Below are 7,324 nucleotides of genomic sequence, written 5' to 3' on the forward strand. Positions count from 1 at the left end.
TCTGGATGCTGGGTATGTGGGTGTTGGTTTCTTATTCTCTACACCTTCTGACGTCAGACATATTTTATAATCGTAAAAGATTAAGAGTTCCCTAACAGTTATAACTAACTAGAAAATACAAGAGGGTATAAGACACCTTTCGTTTTTTTTTACAATAGCAGCAAAAACTAGTAAGTATCTAGGAATTAACTTACAAAGAATGTAATGCCAAACTCTGTGTAGTACCAACAAAATTTCCTCCTCCCCCACCCTTACTCTATTTTTGACGATTGATGGCTTCTTAATTGTATGAGCTAATGCCTGTGAAGCACTGAGCACGGATCTCACACATAGCAAACACGAATTCAATGGGATCAATTATGATAGTTCAATACACCACCCCATGATGTGGCCTCTTGCACATTGCCTTTGTTGGGGGCTTCTAAAAGGTCGGGGTAGTGTGAATGTTAATAGAATTAACAGTAAGCTATTTATTCATCAGAGGTGTGTGTGCGTGTGCCTGTGTGTCCTATTTACAAAAGGAGAAAGCGGGACCTAGAGAGGGAAGGGGTCTCCCCCATGGTGCCCAGCAGGTCAGTGGCTGAGCCAAGACTAGAACCAGGGGTGGGGCAGAGAAGGTGAAGGAGGGAACGTGGTGAAGGGGACTGGCAAGAAAAGAAAGATGGGGAAGGAGGAAGAGGAGAGAGAGAAGGGCAGGGACCTAGCGAGGGGCTGAGGAGGTGGCTCCCTCTGCGTCTGTCTGCCAGCTTGCTCGGAACGGCAACAGAGCACCTGTTCTCCCTCTCTCACAGTCAAGCCCGCCTCAGCGTCCTCTTCTGGGGGAACTTACTTGTCGGCCTTCATGGCGCTGTTTCATTTTCCCAATCTAGTGGCATCCTTTGGCCCGCTGGGCACCTCCAATTCTGACTGCATTTCTCTGCATTCTCATGGAAAACCACAGGTTCCTAAATGGTCCCAAATACAGTGTCAGTGCCAGCAGGTTTCACCCAGGAGAATTCCTGGAGTTTGATGAGGGATGAGGCTGCTCCCAGGCCAGTCGCGGGTGAGACACGGAGCCCCAGAGGAACAGGGTCATCAGTGGGGGTGGAGTGGGCCCCAAACCTGGGGACAGATGATCAAGGATCTCAGGGCCACGGGAGAGCTCCCCACCCCGCTGTTGTAGACATCCCCACTATCCATCTCACCTGCCCCATCAGCTGCATCTCTACTCACAAGGTAGTGAAGAGCAGCCTTTTGGGATAAGGTTGAAGACTCCTCGACGAAAAACATTGCATCCCTGTTGAGGGCACAGAATCATACATGGAGAATAGACATGTTACCTCCCATGATGCTGGGGCAGCCCCTCACCAGTGAGGCAGGAGATAGACCAGAAAGTAGGGAAGAGTGTTGGTTCCCCTTCAGAGTTTGGATTTCTGTGTTGTGTAATCTTCATACTAACTTGGCAAGGTGAGCGTTACTGACTCCAGTTCATGGAAGACAACAGTGAGGCTCTGAGAGGTAAATTACTTGGCAAGGAAACTTAGTGAGTGTTGGGGCCCATGGTGATGGAGTCAAGCCTCGAACCTAGAGACATTTGATTGCCTAACTAGCTCTTTCTGCTAATATTCCAGAATGCATCCCGCTGCAATCACATGGAAGGGAATAACATTAGGATTATTATAGAAAGAGAGTGCAGAGTCCAGGGGAGCAGGCTGTTGCCCAGGCACAGTGGTGGGATCACGCAGCAGCCCAGAGACTGCACTGGGAAGATGCTCAAGAGGTGATCTGGCCGGTCCCAGTCTTCAGGCTACCGACTCTCTCCAGGTAGCCGGTCATCTGGTCTCGTCTCCAAGTTCTCCATCCGACTGGTGAATGCTTAAGCCCACGAGCTCCCTGGAAAATCCCTTCTCCAGCTAAGCCTGCGTCCCCCACATTGCAACCATCATCACCCTGTGGGATGTGAACCTTGGCCCAGGGCGTAAGTTGCTGACCTTAACTGCAGGCGCAGCCCACTGTGCTCCCCGCACTGAACTCCTCCTTTGAGGCTAGGGCCAACCTCCTCAGGTAGAGATGGAAATATTTTAGTGGCATGGTGAATGGTGGCAAGGGGACCTGCCTCCGGGCTCAGGGCACAGCCCTCAGTTAGAATGGACTGTGCTCTGGGGAGCCAGATCTGGATTCTGTTAAAAGTCATTATCTGTAGTCCGCGATTTCCACATCCTGACTCTTGTGCCACGTGGGTGTGTGCACACTCATGTATGTGTGGTGGATGTGTGTGTGTTCATGGTGGGTGTGTATATGTGTTGCCATAGAACATAGTGAAATTGCTCACTCACCCACATCCCTGCCCCACTGTGATTGCTCATTTCTGTGTCTGTGATTCTTCCCCTGGACCGAGACCTTCTTGTGAGAAGTGAGTCCAATTCATCTGTGCATTTCTAGAGCCCCGCCCAGGGCTGGGCACAGTGTAGGTGTCCAATGAATGTTTGATGAATGAATGAATGAATGAATGAAAGAATGAATGCGTGACTCGGTGTTATGGTCATGATGCTGGCCCTGGGCTCCTGCTGCCTGGGCTGGAATCCCAGTTACTCCACTTACTAATCTTCCTGTGCCTTTGTTTCTCATCTGTAAAGTAGAGCTACATAATGCCTGCCTCTGGGGATTGTTCTGAAGACTCAGTGAGTCAATATATGAAAAGCACTCAAGACGGCACACGGGGAGTGGCATGGTAAATATTAGTTGTAATTATTATTATTATTGCAACCAAATCATTTGTTTATTTTTTCAATCATTGCTCATTTCTTTTTTCCCATAAACATTTCCTCTGGTGCCTTTTCTGTGCTAGACTGTGGGTTGGGCACTGGGGCCATGGGTATCAATCAGGCAGCCCTTGTCCTTGTATGGGCAGGGGTCAGGGGAGACAAACGCAGGTACCAGTAATTGTATCCCAGGGGAGGGACACCCAGTGCTCAGCAGGACGGGACTCAGGATCAGCAGACCCCTGCCTGGGTCAGACAAGCATCTCCTCTCAGAACTCACCGAGGATGTGGGAGCTCTAGGGAGAGGCACCCATGTAAATGGGAGCTGGACCTGGGAGGTCCTTGGGATCTGGGGGCCTCTGCTCAGCCTTCATGGACAGCTGAGCCCCCAAATCTGGGGCCTTTGATTTTTCATTGACTAATGTGGCATTTCATTGAACAGAAGCTTCCTGTTAAATAAAAACAGATGAGGTTTTAAAAATAATTCTAATTGATTCCATCCCTGGAGTTCAAATCGGTAGCTCTATGACCCAGCCCAGAGAAGAGTCTTATGTGTGCAGGCACGTGTGTGTCCACGTGTATGTTCACGTGTGTGAGCCTGTGCGTGTGCAGGTATGTGTAGACAGACGACAACAGCGGTCACTTTCCAAACACCTGCACTGTACCTGTCACGGTGCGAGGCATCTTCCCGACTTGACTGCCTTTGGTGGTCACATCACCTCTAGGAGTTGAGGACTACAGTGAGCAGCATTTCCAAGGAAAGAGGTCAGAGCCCAGAGAAGTCCAAGATCAGGAAGCTGTAGGTGGTGGAGGCAGGGCTTGGTCCTGCTCCTTTCTGACTTCAAAGCAACACACAGTGAGGGATTATGACAGGGGCGAGACCAGAAGGTCAGAGAGTCACTGGGCTTGGGTGAGGAGGCCAGGCACCGGAGAGGCACATGGTAACAGCAAAGATAATGCCGGACACCATCTAGGGAGCCCACCTACCGCATGCAAGGTGCTGTCACTGTGATTGACGGATGTCAAGCCCTCACACTATTTCAGGGAGGGAAGTGGTATTATTCTCATTTTTCAGATGAGGAAATTGAGGTTCAGAAAGATTTAAAAACTCCTCTGAAGTCATGTCACTAATAAATGTTTCCGACTCCTGAGCCTTTGTTTCTTTGTGGATATTACATATGTTGTCCGCACATATATGCGTGAGAGGGAGGTGTGGATTGTGGCTGTTTCTTCATTATACTCTGTTTAATTCTCATGCTAGGAGGTGTGAGCTGCTTCATTCATTCATCCATTCGGTCACTCAACACCTGCCCTGGCCTGGCCTGTTGTAGGTGCTGGGGACACCTGCCTGCAGGAAGTCAGAGCAGAGAACGAGACAGGCAAGGTCTCCGCTGGTGAGGGGCTGTGGGCAGAGACAGACAGCAAGCCCTTCAAGTAAGACACCAGGAGAGCTCCAATAGGTTGGGAGTGGCTATTTTGGTAGAAGGGAGAGGCAGTTGCAAAGATAAAAGCCAACCAGGCGGTAGTGTTCCCAGAAGGGAACATTTGAAGGAGAGGCAGCAGCTACGGCAAAGGTCCTGGGGTAGGAACGGTCTTCGTGCATTTGAGGACCAGAGATTGCGGGAGCAGGCGAGGACGTGAGATCAGGCGGCAGGTGCCTGGGTCAAATAGGGCCTGGTAGACCAGCCCAAGGAGATTGGATTATGTTTTTGTTGCAGTTGCGGGGGGGGGGGGGGGTGGGGGGTGGGGTGGGGAGGGCGCACTTAAAACAAGCCAGGGTGTGGCTTGAGCTGATCTGCCCTCTTGAGGATGGGATCAGATTGGTCAGGCTACGGACTGGAGAGTGTGGGGGAGGAGGTGGGACAATGTGGCAGCGGCAGGCCCTATGGGGAGCTCCCACAGAGTCCAGAAGAAAGTGGCTGGTGACTTGGATGAGATGCCACGGCAGAGGGGCAGAGAGGTGGACAGACTGGGATAGGCTTCTGAGCAATGAAGCTTTCTGTGAGGGACAGAGGCATCGAAGATGATCCTTGGGTGAGCAGCCCGGTGAATGGTGGGGTCTTTGGCTGGGATGCAGGAAGTCTGGGGAGGAGCGGGATGTGCAGGTCAGTTGAGAGTTGAGCAGGGAAGTGGGAGGTGCCAGTTAGACATCCAAGGGGATGCACCTGGAGTCCGTGGCTGTGGATTTAGATTTGGGTGTCATCAGCATATGGACAACATTTGAAGACAGACCGGCTGAGATCACCTAAGGGAGAGTGAAGGACAAAATTCAAATGAGCCAGGGAAACCAGATGCATATCTATGAGACGGCCATGGTTCTCTCTTGAACCAGCAAGTCCGAAGTGCAGCCTCATGTGGATCTTTTCAGGCAACCATGGGCCAAGCACAGGGGCTTCCAGGGAGATCAGCTCTGTTATTTCTATTAATTCCTAACTACAGGGACTGCTGTTCACTGAGCCTCAGTTTATTTATCTGTACAATGGAGCAAGAATGTTCCCCCAGAGAAAGGGATGAGTTAATGATTGTGCAAATACTATGAGCACGAGGGACGGTACTGTTGCTCTGGGTAGGTCCTGAGAAGGAAGGAAGATGGTTCAGATATTTTGATGTTCTTGCTCAAAACTGGTTCCTCTCAAGATTTTGATAGACCTTGCCAGCTACAGATCCCAACCAACCTCAAACCCATCCATAAGTGGCCTCCTTTTGAGACTCTTTCTGGGCTGCTCCCTGAGGGGGAGGGAGGGGGAGCAAGGACTTCATGCCAGATTTGGGAGAAGGAGCTGGGCTTGAGCAGCTCAGCGCCCCCTCTCTCAGAGATCAGCCTGCTCACAGAGCCATTGTCCAGGCGACCTGGCCTCTTATCTGCCAGGTCCACACTCATTTTCACGTGGGTGAGCAAAACCTACAGCTCTGGGGGCCCTTACGTTATCTCCACTCCTTTGTCTTCCTCCCTGAAGATGGTAGGTGAGCTGGCTAGAGAGACGTAGCTGGGGTTTCCATTCAACCCAAGTCCGTGTGGCACACCTGTATACACTCTGCTCTGTGCAGACCCTTGACGGGCTCTCTCAGGAGATGGATCCAACTGGGAACAGGTCCAAGAGGGGATGGGACCTAGAACTGGAGGGTGCAACCAGCACCCCTCCTGTGGGCAGGGTGGAGACAGCCAGGGGCACACCAGTCCAGACCGCTCTGGGGGACCCTGGGCCGTCACACCCAAGTTGCAGGGCAGACATCTCTGCCGGAGCCTCCAAGTTCACGCAGCCCTGCAGAGCCCACCACCTTCTCCGCACGTCCATTGCCCCTTCTGTGTGGAGAGAGCTGCCACGCCTCTGTCTCCTCCTTCTAGACTGTGGGTGCTGTGAGGGCAGGGAGGACGCCAAATGCACATCTGTGTCCTTAGCACGTGGATTAAAGCTCACGTGGAGCTGGCCTGCAGAGGAGTGACTGGATGAGGGCCCAAGGCCACAGCCCCAGAGCTGTGGGAGGGATGGAGAGGTGGGGAACCAATGCGGGGCGCTGGGGGGGCCATCTCAGTGGGCACGGGGCGGAAGGGGCAGTGTATGTTGGGCCCAGTCCCAATGGATGCAGCCCTTGCAGATGGCTCTGGGGCTTTCTGAGGAGTGTGGGAGCGCTGCGTGCCTGGTTACCCCTAATTCTAGGTCTGGTGTCTGAAACACAGGGAACCGAAGGAGTTGGTTGTTTACATGGGGAAATTGTAAATGGGAAAGATAAACGTTGGAAAATTAGGCACTGACCCGTGGGCTCACCACTGGGACAGGGAAATTCGAGCCGAGCTCATGGAAAAACTATAACCAGAGCAGGCTGGGCCGCACCGGCCCAGAAAAGCAGATGGGGGCAGCCATAAAACCTGACCCCTTTGAGTCAGCCAGGCCAAGCCACGCACTATTTTTAGACGCCTGTATTATTTTAAAGCATTCCTCCTCCTTGAAACACCGCCCTTTGCCCTCAAGTGCAGTGCGATCAGCGGCAAGTCACCTTGCTTCCCTGGGCCTCCACCTCTCCATCTGGGGAATGGGGTTACCTCTGCCTCCCTGTCAACCAACACGGTTCTACTCGGCTTAAAGAGAGAGTGCTTTTCGCGGGAACATCCCTGAACTCTGGGATTGTGATTCCCACCTTTGTGTTCCATCCTGCTTTGGAGGAGAAGGAATGTGGGTTTGGTAGCTAGCATCCTGGTACTCCAACTTCCCCAGCTGGGTGATGCTGGGCAAGGTTACTCAGCTCAACCCTCTATGAAAGGAGGATGTGGTGGCAGTGGATGGCCTTCTCCAGGCCCATCTCAATCTACCTTTTTAACTCCCTCGCTCCCTCTCCCAGGACATCCCTGTCCCCTTGTGTATGTGTGATGACTGGAGGCTTTCTCCTCCCGCCCGGGCCAGGCCCTGGCAGATAAGCGCCAGGCTGGGGCCAAGTGCCTCCCACAGGAGTCGTGCCTGAATAATGGATCCTGAGAAGGGAGCAAGGGTTCGCCAGAGGGGAGACAGGGGGCGGTGGTGTTCCGGGCCAAGGGGGCCCTGTGAGCAAGACTGCAGAGGGGGAGTTCAGGCCAATGAGGGCCCACA

At 52.5% G+C, this 7,324-nt stretch overlaps 1 long non-coding RNA gene across 1 annotated transcript; it reads right to left on the reverse strand.

Moving 5' to 3' along the window:
- Positions 1 to 827: 827 nt before the first annotated feature.
- Positions 828 to 3,518, reverse strand: LOC113916682. The gene is made up of 3 exons (XR_003518001.1): positions 3,407 to 3,518; positions 1,185 to 1,276; positions 828 to 944 (listed from the first exon to the last, which is right to left on the reverse strand). It is a non-coding gene; the product is annotated as an uncharacterized LOC113916682 (long non-coding RNA).
- Between the last annotated feature and the right edge of the window lie 3,806 nt (positions 3,519 to 7,324).

This window comes from Zalophus californianus, chromosome 4, assembly GCF_009762305.2.
Source record: "Zalophus californianus isolate mZalCal1 chromosome 4, mZalCal1.pri.v2, whole genome shotgun sequence".
Lineage (NCBI taxonomy): Eukaryota > Metazoa > Chordata > Mammalia > Carnivora > Otariidae > Zalophus > Zalophus californianus.